Raw genomic sequence first — 17,857 nt, forward strand, 5'->3', positions numbered from 1 at the left:
CACGTGCTATAGTATAATATCTGGATCTGCACGGATAACTCACGTGCTATAGTATAATATCTCACAATCAGGCCCTGGACCTCACTCAGTCATAAATCTCCCCAGTCTCTCGGGCTCTCAATAATCATGAAAATCAGCCCAAACAACAATGATATGATGCAATAATAATGAATAATAGAGACTGAGATAAAATAAACAAGTAAACTGTGACTGAGAACAAAGCAACAATTTAGCAGATAATTCAACATGTACACGACCTCTGTGGGTCCCTATAGTGCAAACACATAATCTAAACATGATTTGTGGTTTATTTTCTCTACTACATGGAGAATGTACAGATAACAACAGATTATTCAACTGCACTATTCCATGGAATTTGACTTAGTCACAATTCCTACGGTGCACGCCCACACGCCCGTCACCTAGCATGTGAGTCACCTCAAAACGATCACATAACACAAAATTCGGGGTTTCATACCCTCAGGACCAAATTTAGAGCTGTTACTTACCTCAAACCGTATAATTCTTTATTCTGCTATGCCTTTGCCTCACGAATCGGTCTTCAAACACTTCGAATCTAGTCACAAATAATTCGATTCAGTCAATACGAATTATAGGAATTAATTCCATATGAAAATACAAATTTTCCAACAAAAATCTGAAATTGCACTAAACAATCTCCCGTGGGGCCCACGCCTCGGAACCCGACAAAAATCATAAACTATGAACTTCCATCCAACCACGAGTCCAACCATACAAATTTCACCAAATTCTGACATCAACTCGACCCTCAAATCCTCAATTAAAGTCTTTGAGGATTTCTACCAGTTTCAACCCAATCTTTACCCATTTGAACTCAACAATCTTTCAACAAACCTTATTGGTACGTGTATGTATAAATAAAACTCTCACACCCAAGAATCATACTCCCAATCACCCATCTTTACCCAATCTCGAAATTGAAGTCTAGGGTTAGAACCTTACCTCTTGGGTGAAGATCTTGTGATATTTCTTGTTGGATTTCAAAGCTTGAACAAGATCTTGATGAACAAAGCACTTGGGCTTCTTTCTCTCTCTAGAACACTCTCACTTCTCTCTAAAATATCAGATTTTTGCCTTCAAAATGATCCCCAAAGGCTATTTATCAAAATAGGGTCGGGTTATTAAAACCAGAAAATGAAGCTCCGGGACAGGATCTGCGGTCGCATATGCTACCGCATAATGCATATGCAGCCCGAGAAATGGGCCGCAATATTGACCCTGGGAACTGGGTACATTCCGCCCGAGTATGCGACCATTATGCAGTCCGCATACTGATTCTGCGGTCGCATAATGGACCGCAAAACACTTCTACGGCCGCATAATGGCCCAAACATTTGCTCGAGTTTTCGCATCATTTTGTGATAAATCTGCAGTCTGCATAATGTTTCTTCGGTCGCAAAACAGACCGCAAAATGTTCCTTCTTCTATCAAAAATGTTCCTCAACACTCAAGTGCATTCTTCCTTGGCAAAAGTTTTCCGGGGTCATTACATATAAGTCAACATCCGGTCAACCTTTTCAACTTAAGTTTTAAACCTTGAAACTATGTGTTCCAAGTCATTCCAAAACCTCACCGGATCCGAACCGATTATCCCGGTAAGTCAAATAACAACCGTAAAGCATAATTTGAGCACTAAATTAGGAGACGAGGTTGTAATTCTCGAAATGACCGACCGGGTCGTTACAGTTTTGATGCTGGTACCTCAAAGAATGGGGTAAAAGATAATTTTCTAGGAGCAGTTAATATGGCTGATTATGAGTTTTAATAGATTTTAATTTCAAAAAAGAGTTTACTGCTTTATTTTGTCACGACCCAAAATCTAACCGTCGTGATGGCACCTATCGTGGAACTAGGCAAGCCACAACTCAACATCTCAACACAGAAAAATCTTTGAACATAAAGATAGAAGCAATTTAATAATTTAGGAAAGCCTTTTTGAAAATAGAAATATCCAAAATACGATACAATCCATCCCAAAATTGGGGCGTCACAGTGTACATGAGCGTCTAAATCAGAATACAGTCCACTACAGTGTCTAGAGAAATAAACTGAAAATATAACTAGTGATAAAGAAGGAGAGTCAAGGCCTGCAAACGTCGTGCATCTACCTTGGTAGTCTCCGAACTCTGAAGCCGCAATCAATAACCGCCGCCGTGACCAAAAACGCCTGGATCTGCACACGAGGTGCAGGGAGTAACGTGAGTACCTCCAACTCAGTAAGTAACATGTCCAAACTGTCACTCATATTCAGGCTTTCAGCCTCACTCCATCATCAATCTCTCCAGTCTTACTCACGGGCTTACTATATCATGAAAACTAGCCCGAAACAATGATATGATATATCAATAAATAACAATTGAGACTGCGATATGATATGAAATGCATAAACATGACTGAGTACGTAGTATCAATGAAATCAATGAGATGACAGTAAGAAACGACCACTAGGGGTCCTAACAGTTCCGGCATAAAGCCTAAACATGATATCTAGCATGATTGACAGCTCAATTACTTTATCACATGATGAAAACACGGATATCAACCAGATAGAGTCACTATACAGTGCCATGGATCAATAAGGCCACAATTCTCACGGTGCTCGCTCGCACGCCCGTCACTTGGCATGTGCGTCACTTCAATACCAATCGTATAACACATAGTTCGGGTTTTCGAACCCTCAGAAACAAGCTTGAAAGCGTTACTTACCTCAAACCGAGCAAATCCTTACGTCAAAATGCCATTGCCTCTAAAATTGGTCTCTAAACGTCCCAAATCTAGCCACAAGTAATACAATACAATCAATATAGACTAAAGGGATCAATTCCACAAGAAAAGTATTAAATCATAGACAAAAATCCGAAATCGGTTCAAACTGGCCTCCGGGCCCACATCTCGAAATCTGACAACAGTCACAACACCCGAAAGCCCATTTACTCACAAGTCAAACCATACCAAATTTATCAAAATCCGACACCATTTGGTCATCCAAATCCCCAAAATTCACTCTCCAATTCTCAAGCCTATACCCCCAAATTTCACTTCAGAATCTCACTAATTAGGTAGGGAAATTAGTGGGGAAACAAGTTTTATGATCCAAAACGAGTACAAGAAGCTTACCTCAGTAATCACCTCGAAAATCTTCTCCAAAATCGCCTAAGACCGAGTCCAAAATATTGAAATAAGACTAAAATCGCGAACCCTTGCTTTTAAACCTTCTGCCCAGACTTTTCGCATCTGCGGACCTATTGTCGCACCTGCGACGCCGCATCTGCGGTAAAAAATGCCGCTTTTGCGGAAGTCACTTGCACCTCCAGGGGTCGCACCTACGCTCCAGGTTCCGCACCTGCGAACGTGCATCTGCGGCCCTAGCTTCGCTTCTGCGGATTTACTCTCTCCTAGTTGCCCCCGCACCTTCGTCCACTTATCCGCATCTGTGCTACCGCAGGTGCGGGAAATTCTTCACACCTGTGACTACTGTCCTTCATGGCCTTGCCCGTATCTGCACTTCATGCCACGCTTCTGCGTGCTCACACCTGCGGTGCTCACTCCGCAGGTGCGGTTACACCAGTAGCAGCAGCTCTTGAGCTGCTTCATCAACTCAAAAATCAAGTACGTTAACCACCCGAAATCTACCCGAGGCCCCCGGGACCTCAACCAAACATGCCAACAAGTCATATAACCCAATACGAACTTAGTCGAACCTTCGAATCACTCAAAACAACACCAAAACACCGATTACACCCGGATTCAAGCCTAAAGAACTTCTAAACTTTCGAATTATACAAATGATGCCGAATCATACCAAACCACGCCCGATTGATCTCAAATTTTGCACACAAGTCATATTCAACATTACGGACCTACTCCAACTTCCGAAATTAGAATCCGACCCCGATATAAAAAAGTCAACCCTCCGATCAAACTTTCAAAAACTTGACTTTTGCCATTTCAAGCCTAAATCAGCTACAAACCTCAAATTCACAGTCCAGACATGGTCCAAAATCACCCAACGGAGCTAACAGAACCACAAAACTCTATTCCGGAGTCGTCTTTACACCATTTCAACTACGGTCAAAATTTTAAGACTTAAGCTTCCGTTTTAGGGACTATGTGTCCCAAAATACTCCAAAACCAAAACAAGACCTCCCTGAAAGTCACATAAGCAGAAACAGATACTGGGACTGTAGTAAATAGGGGATCGGGGCTGATACGCTCAAAACGACCGGCTGGGTCGTTACATATTTGATACTGGTGCAGACTTAAATTGTATAAAGGAATGAATAATACCATCAAGATATTTTCACAAAACTACTCATAGATTAAAATATGCTAGTGGTCACCAAATGGGTATTTCTTATAAACTACCTAAAGCATGTATACCAGAAAGTTTTGTTTTAGTAAAAGATATTTCCCATAATATAATATTGGGGGTCCCATTTTTTCACCACCTAATTCCTTTGACTAATTAGGATACTCATAGTTTTACAAGAACTTTTAATGGAAAAGAAATTACTTTTGAGTTTATAACTCAACCAGTTCAAAATTTTTGGATGAGATAATTTCTAATAATATTACGGCAAAAACTAGACAAATTAATTTTTAAAAAAATGAGATTTGCAGTCTTACTATTGAACAGGATTTAAAAACTCCTAAACTCATTGAAAAAATTTATTTATTGAAAAATCAATTTTCTTTACAAATTTGTGGAGACCATCCAAACCAATTCTGGAATAGAAAAAACACATAGTTAGTTTTCCATATGAAGAAAACTTTTCGGAGGATAATATTCCTACTAAGGCTAGACCTTGCCAAATGAATTCAGAATATTTGAAATAATGCAAAAAAGAAATAGATTCTTTGCTGCAGAAAGGTCTTAGAAGGCCTTCAAAGTCTAAATGGTCTTGTTCTACTTTTTATGTTAATAAACATGCTGAACATGAACAAGGAGTTATTGGATAGATTGCATGATGCTATAATTTTTTTAAAATTTGATTTAAAATCTGGTTATTGGCAAATTCAGATATCTGAGTCAGATAGATATAAAACTGCTTTTAATGTCCCAGTGGGTCAATATGAATGGAATGTCATGCCTTTTGGTTTAAAAAATGCCCCTTTTGAATTTCAAAAAATAATGAATGATATCTTCATGACTTATACAAATTTTATAATTTTTTATACTGATGATATTTTAGTATTTTCAAAAAATATTGAAAGTCATTTTAAACATTTGGACCTTTTTAGAAAAATTATTATTCAAAATGGTTTAGTCATCTCTAAACCAAAGATGGCTCTTTTTCAGATTAATGTAAGGTTCTTAGGTCATAATATCCAAAATGGAAGAATAGTTCCGATTCAAAGGAGCATTGAGTTTGCATCTAAATTCCCTGATGTCATTACTGATAAGACACAACTCCAAAGGTTTCTAGGAAGCCTTAATTATATTCTCCTTTTATAAAGGATCTTGCTATTCTTTATGAAATATTAAAGAAGAATCCAAAGGCATGGACTGAGGATCATAGTAAATCATTTAGACGGATTAAGAAGAAGATTTATAATCTTCCATGTCTTACACTTGCTAATCCAAGCTGGGCAAAGGTTGTTGAAACTGATGCCTCAGATATAGGATATGGTGGGATATTAAAATAGTGTTCCCCAAACGATAAACAATAATATATTGTTCAATTCTATTCGGAAAAATGGAATAATTCCCAAAAGAATTATGCTATTGTGGCTAAGGAAATCCTTACCATAGTGAAGTGTGTATTAAATTTTCAGACTGATTTATACAATCAGAAGTTTTTCATAAAAACTGATTGCCAGACAACAAAGTTTATCTTTAATAAATATTGTAAACATGATATTTCTAAACAGATGTTTGGAAGATGTGTAAGCCTTGTTAGCTCCATTTGATTTTGAAATAATTTATAAAATGGGATCTGATAATTGCCTCGCTGATTTTCGTACTAGAGAATTTTTGAATTAATAATTCTTTTAATTTTATGACAGGATATGAGACCTGCATATAGGCCTTCTCGAGGGAGGGGACGAGGAAGAAAACCAGAATCTTCCTATGGCAGAGGATATATCCTAGCTCAGATAGGAAATCAGCAGCTAATAGCTGCCAATATCGTAGGGTTATTAGGTCTTAATACAGACCACCCAATGTACAAAGAATTTTTGGATTTTATGAAATCCAAACAAGACACAGACATCAATCCTCCATCATATTCCTCAGCATTGGCCGATGATAGCAATGATAATATTCAGGTTTATAACCAGAAAGAAAGAAAAGAGTTTATAATTCTTTTGGAACAATATGATCTAAAATGGAAGGATAACCCCTGGTAAATCATGACCAGGTATTTTGATAGAACATCATATGCTACTACTGCATACAAGTACAGAATGAATTATGAGTTAATTCATTCATCTACTGGTTCAGCTGAAATTCAACATTTTTATCCAGCTAATACAAAGAGAATTTATAATTTCTCTAAAATTATTATAAAGAAGGTACTAACCTCAGATGAATGGGGAATGAGTACATTAAAGGAGAGAGAATATACTTATCTAGAAAAGAAAGTCTCGGTAAAGTTCAATTACTGGGATTATAGTGAAAGTTTTAATAAAACTTTGTTATATGAGAATCCTAATAAGAAACATTCTTGAAACATAAAATTATGTTCCAATTTGTTTGAACAACAAATACCAAATAGGTTCTATAAATGGTAGATATCATATGGTCCATCTTTGGAAATACTTCCTCTAATTCTTAAAAGTTTATATACTCAATGGGTGGACATATCTCCCAAAATTATTGAATTACAAAAAGATAATATCTTTTTCGATGGCATAGTAACAATGTATTTTTTTTATAGAATTCTCCATTCCATGGATTATGAAATGGGATGTAGAAGTCAGTCAAACCAGGGAAGGATTCCCATGTTTAAACAAAGTTTTTTTATACGAAATTCTGGAACAAATTAGTTCAATCAGACCAGCAAGGAAAAATTTATGGTCAAGAGATTATTGAAGAAATCAAAAAGAAGATTGAAGCTTATAGCACACAAGAAAAGACAAATGTCGAAATGGAAAAAGGAGCCATTTCTACGAAGGAAATTATTGCTTCTTACTTTGAAGAAATAAAAAAGAGATCTAGTAAGAAATTTCGAAGTTGAAATATCAGATGATGTTTCAATGGCTTCAATAGGAAATACCACAGATGAAGAAACCTGTTTGGCAGGAAAACCTTAAGAAAGCTAACAAGAACATGTCAATTTAGATGAAATTGAAGAATTCCTGAAAAAAATGAAGGAGTGGAAGAATCTTTCGTCAAAAATGATAAAGTAAAAGGTAAAGTGTCACGACCCAAAATCCCACCAAAGGCGTCGTGATGGAACTTAGTCTCTAAGACCAGGAAAACCGATTTAAAATTACATTTCGAGTCATTTTTTTGAAACATATAATTTAATACAAGTGTCGAAACCAAACGCGGAAACAATTATAACAACCTCCCAAGACTGGTAATACTGAGTCACGAACTCTAACTGAATACATGCAGTGATCTCAAGGATCGAATACAAAACTGTTCGAATAAGAGTTAACAGTACAATAAAATGAAAAAACTCCAAGGGACTGCGACGACCAAGCAACTCTACCTTGAATCCTTGCGATCACACTCTAATCTCTGTCCGAATCCGATATCTCCAATACCTGGCTCTGCACAAAAATATGCAAAAGTGTAGTATGAGTACACAACAGTCAGTACCCAGTATGTATCAAGACTAATCTCGGTGGAGTAGTGACGAGGTACAGTCAAGACACTCACTAGTCTAATAACCTGTGCAATATAGCAGTATACAATAGTACTGGAAAATAACTGGCAATGATAGCAACAAAATCAACTAGTGATATAAACAACAAGGCAACAAGAACACCATAATTATTGCTCAAACGAATAAGGAACACAAGTACAACCAATTAATCAAGTCCTTCAAATATAAATCCTTCACATATAATTCTTTCAGATAAATATCTTTCGAATATACTTCTTTCAAATAAATATCTTTCGAATATAACTCTTTCAAATAAATATGTTTCGAATATACTTCTTTCAAATAAATATCTTTCGAATATACTTCTTTCAAATAAAAGTCACTCTATGATACCTCATTTCATAATTATAATACACGGGTCTCGGCCCTCTTTTATATTTTCGTAACACGGGTCTCAACCCACTTTCGTATTTTTATGGCACCTCGTGCCCATATTTCTATCAAAATCGCTCGGAAAACTCATGTGTCAATAATAAAAATCATCAAATTTTCCCGGCACCTCGTGCCCATATTTCTTTCGTAACCGCACGGACAACTTACGTGCCAATAATAGAATCATCATATTTCTCCGGTATCTCGTGCCCACATTTCTTTCATAACCGCACGGACAACTCACGTGCCAATAATATAAACCACCCGACAATAATCACATGCTCATAATTTCCACATAAATTAGATTATTATCAATTTTACCGAAACAACAAGACAAGTTGCACAAGAGATAAAAATAAACACTAGAAAAATCACAACATCATATAAAAATTACAAACACAATAATTCCACATCATCACGTATCATCCCTAACAATAACCACCCTTATCTCTCCTATAGCTACCTGTATCACTCCATAATAATAGCCACCGTTATCCCTCCGCCCTGACAATATCTATAGCCACCCTTATCGCTCCTATAGCCACCCTTATCGCTCCTACAACCACCTTTATCGCTCCGCCCAGACAATATCCCAACACACATAATCACAGTGAAATGCCACCCTTATACCCATGTACTGTCAACAGTGGAATTTCACCCTTATGTCCTCGTAATAATAACTCAAACCACACAACAATTTACACGGAATATCATCACGACAACACAATACAACAAATTCATATCACATTTTGCTCATAGGCCACAACCAACTCCAAATATACAACAAATCAATAAACTTCAAGTAAATAGCCCAAGGCTCCACACAACATATATGAAATCTCAAAACAACAACAAGGATGGAAAAGTAATTTAGCATAGGACAACGCCTTCTTAAATGTCACGACCCAATTTTTTCTCCGTTGGGTATCGTGATGGAACCTAGTCTTAGGGACTAGGTAAGCCTAACATTTACTGAATAACAACAATAATTAAATAACATCTAATAACTTTTGAAATAGAAATCTCTATAAAATTTATAATTCTCAAAACCGGTAGTATAAGTCATAAGCTCAACAGAGTTTGTTACAGTTTCTAAATATAACTGTTTGGAATAAAGTAAACAGTGTGAATACAAATTAGAAGGTGACTCCGAAGCCTACGAACGCAGCAACAAGTTTACCTTGAGTCTCCACATCAATAATCCACACAACTAGCTAATGATTGACTGACTTCGAAAATACCTGGATCTGCACAAAAATGTGCAGAAGTGCAGTCAAGACTACAAGTATCAAGACTAACAAAGTATAAGTATAGAAACAACAGAGTATATATCTACATATAAAAAACTACGCGATATGTCTAACGATATAGTAATTACAATAGGAAAGGACAACAACAAGTATCAGCGGAATACCAAAATAATGACACAGAAGGATGAACGGAAACACAACATAAATGTGAAATCATAGATACAGAAAGGACAAGTAATCACTCAACCACAACGACCATTTTCACATCAAGTTTCAGTCAATAAACTCCACGAGGTACCGAACCTCAGACATATCATAACTCACGGGTCTCAATACCTGAACCTTAACACTTGGCATCCTGTGCCCTCATTACACCTCATAACTGCACTGATGACTCGTGTGCCAAATTGAGCCATTCTCACATAGAAGGCAAGTAAACAAGGGTGTGTATCTATACTAAATAATATCAAGAAAACCAATTAACCGATAAGAGTGCTCAACTACGTGTATGCTTGTGCAAGTATCCTAACATAGTTCATGCCAACTAGTAAGTATAGAAAAATAAATGGGCAGCACATAGAATGTTTTGCCACAATTTTCCACAAGATAGAACTCACACATGTAAGTGCATCACTACACAAATATCAACAATAAGAATGCCCCCAGTCTATCACAAGTCATCACAGATCAATCCCTGACAGAGCCCACCTTGTCTCGCCACATGTGTAATAGTAAAGTAAATGCCGGCCTTGTCTCGCCACACATGCATAATAGTGTTCCCACCTTATCGTGCCACATGCGCAACCCGCATATATATTGCCCGCCTTGTCACGCAGCATGTGCAAATATCAGTAGTAATAATAGAACGACAGAAACCTCGTGCAATCCCATAACAACAACCGCACGGTAGAAACCTCGTGCATCACAATAACAACCGCACGACAGAAACCTCGTGCATCACAAAAATAAGTACCACACCGACAATTACAACAATACAAAGTACGGCAAGTAAAGCAACTCAAGAACCTTTGATCACAAGAAATGGTAGAACTTGTTCACAAGGAATAACCATAATAAAAATACTAGGCATAATAAGAACAGCTCAACAGGGAAGGAAACAATATGTAGCACTGGTCCCACAATGTACGGTTCAACAACAAGAAACTAACACGAGTTAAATAATTCCGAATAAGGGCAACTATACTAAGTCATAGGATATCTAAGCTTCTTTTAAGTTTGGATAATTACGGAAGAGATACAACCAATTCAAATAAAAGTGTGCAGCGAGAAAATCACCATAACCTCAATTAAGGGTGAACATTTACAAAAAGGAGCAACTACAACTTCAAATAAAGATACACAGTTAGGGAAAAAAATAATATGGCAATAGAAGAGATAACTGTAAGGACCCGACCGGTCGTTTTGAGTTCTAGTGCGTCATTCAACAGTTTGAGACCCTGAGAAGCTTCACTTCAGGTATTATGACTTGTACGTATGGTCGGAATTTAATTTCGGGAAGTTCGGAGTTGATTAGGAAAGAAACTTCTAATTTCGGAAGCCTTAAGTTGGAGAAATTGACTAAAGTATGATTTTTGAGTAGACGACCTCAGAATCGGGATTTGAAGGTTCCAACAGGTTCGTATGATGATTTTGGACTTAGGCATATGTCCGGATCGAGTTTTGGATGACACAGGAGCGTTTCGGCGCCTATTGTGGAAGGTTGGCATTTTGGAAGAATTTCATAAATTTGAATTGAAGTGCATTTCAATGTTATCGACATCCGTTTGGGATTCTGAATCTGTGAATAGCTCCGTATGATGATTCCGGTCATAGGAGCGCGTCCAGAAGTAGATTTGGAGGTCCGTAGGTCATTTTGGGGTCATATGAGCGAAAGTTGGAAATTTGGATAACTTTAAGAAATTTGACCGGGAGTGAACTTTATGATATCAGGTTCGGATTCCGATTCTGGAAGTTGGAATAAGTATCAGTGGACTTCATTTGGTTGGGTGATTTTTGGAGCTCTTGGAAGGAAGATTTTCGTCATCTATGTCAAGGTAAGTGATTTCCACCTATTGCAAGTTAAATACTTGGATTATATATAGATTTAGACTTGAAAATTTGTAGAAATTTGGGATTTTTGGTAGAAAACCTAGAAATAGATATTTTTGGATTGTGACCACGAAATTGGACATGGAATTTGAAATAAATTATATATTTGAGTTCGTGGTGTCATGGGTAAAGTTTATTTTCGAAATGTTTCAGAATCCGGGCACGTGGTCCCGAGGGTTATTTTTATCGACTTTTCAAGTGGAGTTAGGAATTGTTGTAAATTGAATTATTATGAGCATTAGAGTATATATTTATGGGTGTACACATTTATTGACTAGTTTTGGAGCATTGGGCATCGGTTTGAGTTGTTGGAAGGGCTTGGGAGCCGGTTATGGAATTTCGGAGCGAGGTAAGTCTCCTTTCTAATCTTGTAAGATGGAATTAACCCCATAGGTGAATTAATTTAATACGTGCTTCTATGTGTGGGGGCTATGTACGCACGAGGTGACGAGAGTCCGTGCGTAGCTACTATTATGCTCATGCCCGGGTAGTTTAGGATCCAAATCTTGTTATACTTGCGATATTTGCAACCTTATTGTTAATTTAAATTGCTTAAAACATATTAAACTTGGTAAATGAATTTTTAAAAGGTTAAACTTCATTTTTCTTGACCGTTAAATGAGTTGACATTTCTTGGATAATTGCTCCTTAAAGAATTCTTGATTGACTGTTGAATGTGTTTATCTTTTGTGAAGCGGTCCGAACGTCTCGGCAGATTAAATAGATGCATCTATGGTTCGTGCCGTTCGACCCTCGGCAGTGCACAGTTTAAATATTTATGTTGGAGCTGGTCGTACGACCTCGGCATGATTTGCGCATGATTTAATTGATTGCTTTGGAATTTACAATAAATGATATTGCCTCCTTGGCCGAGATAAATTGTTAAATAATGGGAAATAAATTTGGAGATTTCTTAATTATAAAGGAAATGCTTATTGACTTCAAAATATTGAGCTTGAAACCGTATTATATAATCCATGCTTAATTATATCAATGACATTTTATTTATAATCCATATTAAGTGTCGAAGTCGACCCCTCGTCACTATTTCTTCGAGGTTAGGCGGGATACTCGTTGATTTACGTACTCATACTACACTTGCTGCACATTTTTGTGCAGGTGCATATATTTTTAGTGGCCTTGTGGGCGCAGAGGCGCGATTATTACGGGGACTTAGGTGAGCTGCATTCCACGTTACGAGTCCGCAGCCAGTAGAGTCTCCCTCAGAGTATTTATATTTTTCTGTCAAATTTGTATTCCAGACAGATGTTGTATTTAATTTTACATTCTTAGTTGAGGCTCATGCACTTGTGACACCGGATTTTGGGGGCGATTATGCCTTGCACTGTATTGGAATTGTTAAAAATATTATTATTTACTTTGTAAGTTTTATCTTTCACCATTTAATTGAAGGGAATACGATTTTAAAAATATTAAAATGAGAACCAAGTTAAGTATTTATTTTTGGCTTGCCTGACAGCGGTGTCCGGCGCCATCACGTCCTTTAATGGATTTTGGGTCGTGACAATAATAATTTCTATTAAGGCACATATGAATCAAGTAAACAGTAAGAGTGGTTCACGAAGCAATTGATTCTAATTAAGCAGGTAAAGGTAAAACTAGTAAGTAAAACTGCATATTCAATGAATGCAAGGACCTAAGAACCCTAAAAGGCCAATTTTCCACAAACAAGTCCGAGCACGTACTCGTCACCTCGCGTATACGGACTGCAATTAGCATAGAAGACTCAAATCCTAAGGGGTAGTTCCCCCACACGAAGTTAGGCAAGGTCCTTACCTCAAATAAGACAAACCGATACTCAAAAATGAACTTCTCGGTGAAATGGCATCCGGACGGCTCAAATCTAATCAAAATAACTTGAAAGCACAAATAAAACTCATAAGAAACTATTCCGGATCATAAAGCTTCAATCTTTATCAAAATTTAAAAATCGGCCCAAAAGTCGACCCCTGGGCCCGTACCTCGGAACCCAACTAATTGCACAAAACCCGAACACCCATTCCGATACGAGTTCAACCATACTAAATTTATCAAATTCCGATACTATTTTGTTCCTCAAATCATGATTTTTCATTTTGAAAGTTTTCTTCAAAAATCCTCATTTTCCTCAACTAAAAATACAAATTAAATGGTACAAATAAAGATAAAATCATGGAATATAATAAATTCTAGGTGAAGAACACTTACCCAATCGATTTTCTTGAAAAACCCTCAAAGAAGCTCCCAAAACTGAGGTCTAAAACTCAAAATATAAAGAAAATGGCCAAACCCTCGACTTATATGATTCTGCCCAGGTATGACCGCACCTGCGGACCATTAAGTGCATCTGCGCTATCGCATTTGCGGGAAGACGTCCGCATCTGCGAACTTAACTTACCAGCCCCAGGTCCGCATCTGCGGACAACATAGCGGCACCAGCGGCACCGCAAAAGCGCAATAGGGTACGCAGAAGCGAGCTTCTTCGCAGAAGCGATCGAGGAACCGCAGAAGCAGCCTTCACTCCTGTGTGCCAGCTTCCGCAGAAGCGAGCAAGCTCCCAGGCCTCAACGATCGCAAAAGCGAACAGGCTCACGCAGAAGCGGAGCCGCACCTGCGCTACCAGAACCAGACCTGTTCAAAACTATAAAACTCATCTGAAACTCGCCCGAAACACACCCGAGGCCCTCGGGACCCCGTCCAAGCATATCAACAAGTTCCATAACCTAACACGGACTCGCTCAAAGTCTCAAATCACATCAAACAATGACGAAACTACGAATCGCACCATGAATCAAACTTATGAACTTTCAAATCTTCCAACTTCTAAAGCCCGCGCCGAAACCTATCAAAGCCACCAAGAATAACGTCAAATTTTGCAGGCAAGTCCCAAATGACATAACGGAGCTACTCCAACTCTCGGGATCACATTCCGACCTCGATATCAAAATGTCCACTACCAGTCAAAATCTCCGAAAATTTGACTTTCGCCATTACAAGCCTAAATCAACTACAGACCTCAAATTCACCGTCCGAACATGCTCTTAAGTCCAAAATCACCCAATGGAGCTAACGGAAATATCGAAACTCAATTCAGGAGTCGTTTTCACATAGTTCTAACTACGGTCAAAATCCTAAGACTTAATCTTCCATTTTAGGGACTTAGTGTCCCAAACCACTCTGAATCATCCAGTAACTGAATTAAACTATGCATGCAAGTCAATACACATAATACGAAGCTGCCCAGGGCCTTATGCCGCCGAACGAGACTTAAATTCTCAAAACGACCGGCCGGGTCGTTACATTAAATCTAAATTTTTGATAAATATATTAATGCCTCTTTTCAAATTTAATTAATAATTATTTGCAGATAAGGAATCCATAATGAATTTAACTCCAAGAAAATATCAAATCAACAAACACTCAAAATTCATATAAAAATTCAAGTGGCAATCACCCCAAATTATCATACAAAATACAAACTCGACAAACATGGAATGAGGCATGACAAATCAAGGATTTACTAAGCTCTAACAATTTTTCCAATCTAACACATAAGGGCGTCTACGAATTTTCACTGATATAAGCACATATAAACCAAGTACGTACTCGTTACCTTGTGTACGTAGTTTTCAATTACACAATTTCCACATAAGACTCAATGCCTAAGGGGTAATTCCCCCAATCAAGGTTAGGCAAGATACTTACCATTTTGTAGTTAGGCCGATATTCCAAAATAGCCTTCTTGCTTGAATTAACCTCCGGACAACTCAAATCTATCTAAATTGATTGTATAACTTCATTAAAATTTATCAGAAATAATTTCGGATAATAAACCGTCGACTTAAAATTTCACATTAAAAAGACAACTAAAAGTCAACGTGGGGCCCGCCTCTAGGAATCTAATAGAATTTTCAAGAAATACGAACACCCATTCCGATACGAGTTTAACCATACCAATTTTACCAAATTCCGATAACGAATCGACCTCCAAATCTAAAATTTTTATTTTTAAAGATTTCGCAAAAAATCTCAATTTCTTCCATCAAAACTCGAATTAAACGATGAATATAACCATAGATTCATGAAATATAATCGCAAGGGAGTCAAGATTTGTAACGACCCGGCCGGTCATTTTGAGTATATTAGTCGCGATTCCCTATTTACTGTTTACCACATATCTGATTCTGCTTATGTAACTTGCCGGGAGGTATTGTTTTTGGTTTCAGAGTGTTTTGGGACACGTACTCCCCAAAATGGAAGCTTAAGTCTTAGGGTTTTGACCGTAGTCGGAATTATGTGAAGGCGACTTCGGAATGGAGTTCTGTCGGTTCCGTTAGCTCCGTTGAGTGATTTTGGACTTAGGAGCATGTCCGGACTATGAATTTGAGGTTTGTAGCTAATTTAGGCTTGAAATGGCGAAAGTGGAATTTTTGGGAAGTTTGACCGGGGGTTGACTTTTTGATATCGGGGTCGGATTCCAATTCCAAAAGTTAGAGTAGGTCCGTAATGTTGAATGTGACTTGTGTGCAAAATTTGAGGTCAATCGGACGTTGTTTAGTATGGTTCGGCATCAGTTGTAGAAATTTGAAGTTTCAAGTTCATTAAGTTTGTATTGGAGGGTGATTCATATTTTTAGCATTGTTTGATGTGTTTTGAGGGCTCAACTAAGTTCATATGGTGTTTTAGAACTTGTAGGTTTGTTTGGTTGAGGTCTCGGGGGCCTCCGGTTGATTTTGGGTGGTTAATAGATCTTTTTGGACATGTGAGAAATTGCAGATTTTTTGATGTATCAGGTTCTGGTTTTTGTCTTCGCGTTCGCGAGTCGAGTCCCGCGTTCGCGAAGAGGAGCTAGAGGAAGGAGGAGAAATGCTCTTCGCGTTCCAAAGTGGTGGCCGCGTTCGCGAAAGTATATTCAGCAGTGCATCGCGAACGCGTGAAGGGGCATCGCATTCGCGTAGAGGAAGTAGAGTAGTTGGGACCCCAAGGCTTTGTTCTATGCGCTCGCGTAGTAGAGATCACGTTCGCGAAGCACCAGGCAGTGGAAGCCACGCGTTCGCAAGAGGTCACTCACGTTCGCGAAGGAGGAATTTTGGTCAGTGGGATTTTGTTATACGCGAACGTGAGGTTGTGGTCGCGTTCGCGAAGAAGGATTAGCCTGGGCAGATTATAAGATTTCAAAAATGAGGGTTTGTCCATTTTTATCAAAACTTGAGTTTGAGAGCTCGGATTTGGGCGAGATTTTGAGGGATTTTCAGAGACATCAATTGGGTAATGATTCTTCACTTGATTTTGGTTATACCCTACTAATCTATCACTAATTTCATCTTTTAATTTCGGATTTGGGTGAAAAATTGGAAAAAATGGGAAGAAGTTCTTCAACTAAGATTTTGGGTTTTGATTAAGATTTTGATAGTGGATTTGAATAATTTTGGTACGAATGAACTCGTGAGTCAATGGGCTTTCGGTTTTTGTAACCTTTGTCGGATTTTGAGACGTGGGCCCTGGGGCCGGTTTGAGCTTATTTCGGATTTCGATTTATAATTTCATGTTTTTCTTGTGGAATTGATTCTTTTAGCCTATATTAATTATATCGTACTGCTTGTGGTTAGATTCGGGGCATGTGGAGATTGATTCGAGGGGCAAAGGAATTGAGGAGTAGGATTTTGCGCGGTTTGAGGTAAGTAACAGTTTTAAATCTGGTCCTGAGGGTATGAAACCCCAGATTTTGGTATGATGTGATTATTTTAGAGGTGACTGGCGTGTGGGGGTGCACCATGGGGGATTGGGACGTCACGTGAGACTGTAAAGTCGAATAATTTATTGTTAATTACATGTTCCTTTGTCTTATAGAAAGTTTGTCTGCCATTCATGTTAGAAACCATGCTTAGGCCATATGTTATCACTGTTGGGACCCGCAACGGTCTAGTACTTGTTGATTAACTGCTATTTGCTGTCTTGAACTCAGTCATAGTGCTACTTGTGAGTCATATTTCCGTTTCCTTTTGTTTTCTTGTTGACACTTGTTATTATCTCTTTTGGCTGATTTGTATAATTTTTGAAAGCCCGAGAGGGCTGGAGAGATTAGTGACTGAGATAGGGCCCGAGTGCCGAGTTGTGAGCTATGTGAGGTATATGGATCGGGTTGCATGCCGTAATGAGACCGAGGGCTGAATGTATATGGATCGGGTTGCACGCCGCAATGAGTCTTATGGCTACTTATATGATTGGACCAGGCTGCACGCCGCAGTG

The sequence above is a fragment of the Nicotiana tomentosiformis genome, chromosome 4 (genome assembly GCF_000390325.3).
Source record: "Nicotiana tomentosiformis chromosome 4, ASM39032v3, whole genome shotgun sequence".
Taxonomy (NCBI): domain Eukaryota; kingdom Viridiplantae; phylum Streptophyta; class Magnoliopsida; order Solanales; family Solanaceae; genus Nicotiana; species Nicotiana tomentosiformis.